This window comes from Otolemur garnettii, unplaced genomic scaffold (genome assembly GCF_000181295.1).
Source record: "Otolemur garnettii isolate 467f Iridium unplaced genomic scaffold, OtoGar3 scaffold00008, whole genome shotgun sequence".
NCBI classification, from domain to species: Eukaryota; Metazoa; Chordata; class Mammalia; order Primates; family Galagidae; genus Otolemur; species Otolemur garnettii.
Window position 1 is genome coordinate 24,117,237 of NW_003852403.1, and position 1,334 is coordinate 24,118,570.

General features: G+C 52.5%; 1 pseudogene; it reads right to left on the reverse strand.

Moving 5' to 3' along the window:
• Nucleotides 1-373: 373 nt before the first annotated feature.
• The window catches only part of LOC100946154, a 1,755-nt pseudogene continuing 794 nt past the window's right edge, over nt 374-1,334 (reverse strand).

Genomic DNA, 1,334 nt, shown 5'->3' on the forward strand with positions numbered 1-1,334 from the left:
GAAGTCATTCGAACGCTTATAAAGAGAAGTTTTAAGGAGTCAGCAGCCTCCCTGAAAATTTCAGGAAAACCAGTAAAAGAGGGGACAGTTTTCATCTCTTTTTTTTTTTTGAGACGGAGCCTCAAGCTGTCCTCCAGGGTAGAGTGCCATGGCATCACGCTCACAGCAACCTCCAACTCCTGGGCTCAAGTGAGTCTCCTGCCTCCGCCTCCCAAGTAGCTGGGACCACAGGCACTCGCCACAACGCCCGGCCATTTTTTGGTTGCAGCCATCATTGTTGTTTGGCGGGCCCGGGCTGGGGATTCGAACCTGCCACCTTAGGTGTATGTGGCTGGCGCCTTAGCCGCTTGAGCCACAGGCGCCGAGCCAGTTTTCATCTCTTCATAAAGTTCTTCCCCAGAGCTACTGAGGTTCTCTGCAGAGAGTACACATTCGGCTTCTGGCTGTCCCCCAGGGAGGAGGTGGATACATTTCCCGTCCCGGGAGTCCAGCGTTCCAGCCGCTGCTCCTGCTCCCGGTCCTTAGCTCCTCTTGAGGTGTCGGGCCTCTCTACCTCCCGCCACTCGGCGTTTTCCATCATTTCTTGCTGTTTTCGCTCTAGTTCCTCCGCTGAGAGTTTTCTGGTGTATCCGGAAGTGTGGCCCCTTTGGTAGACCTCTTTTTAGGGTGGTAGACTTTTACTGTGGCCTCTCTCTCTCCTGTTCACCTTAGAATTATGTAGTTTGCTAGGCCTTGGGGACCGTGACCCTCTCCCTGGGGATGGAGACCTCCTGCCCCGGGACCGCACTTCCCTGGTGCTCTTCTTGCTGGTATGTCTGGGGGGTTATGGGGGAGGAGCTTGGATCTGGACTGGTTCTTTATCCCACACGTTCTCTTTTGCTCAGACTTCAGAGGACCCTGTAGTCCCTGGTTATAGTCAGAGTTCCTAACCTGTAAGCCATATCCAGGGACTTTAGACAGAACAGAAGAGGAATTTACCATCGTATTTTGAGATCCCCCCTGGCTGTGCCCATCCTCACTGTTGGAATGATCGCTACTCAAGCTTGTGTGCTTGGGTTTCTTCGGCTTTTTTTTTTTTTTTTTTGAGATAGAGCCTCAAGCTGTCACCCTGGGTAGAGTGCTGTGGCATCACAGCTCACAGCAACCTCCAACTCTTGGGCTCAAGCAAGTCTCCTGCCTCAGCCTCCCAAGTAGCTGGGACTACAGGTGCCCGCCACAATGCCTGGCTATATTTTGGTTTCATGATATATCCTGATATCCCACTGTATCATGAGAGAGTGTCGATAGCCCCTAATCAAAGTCCACACAGGTGTGACAGAACTGGCATTTCACGC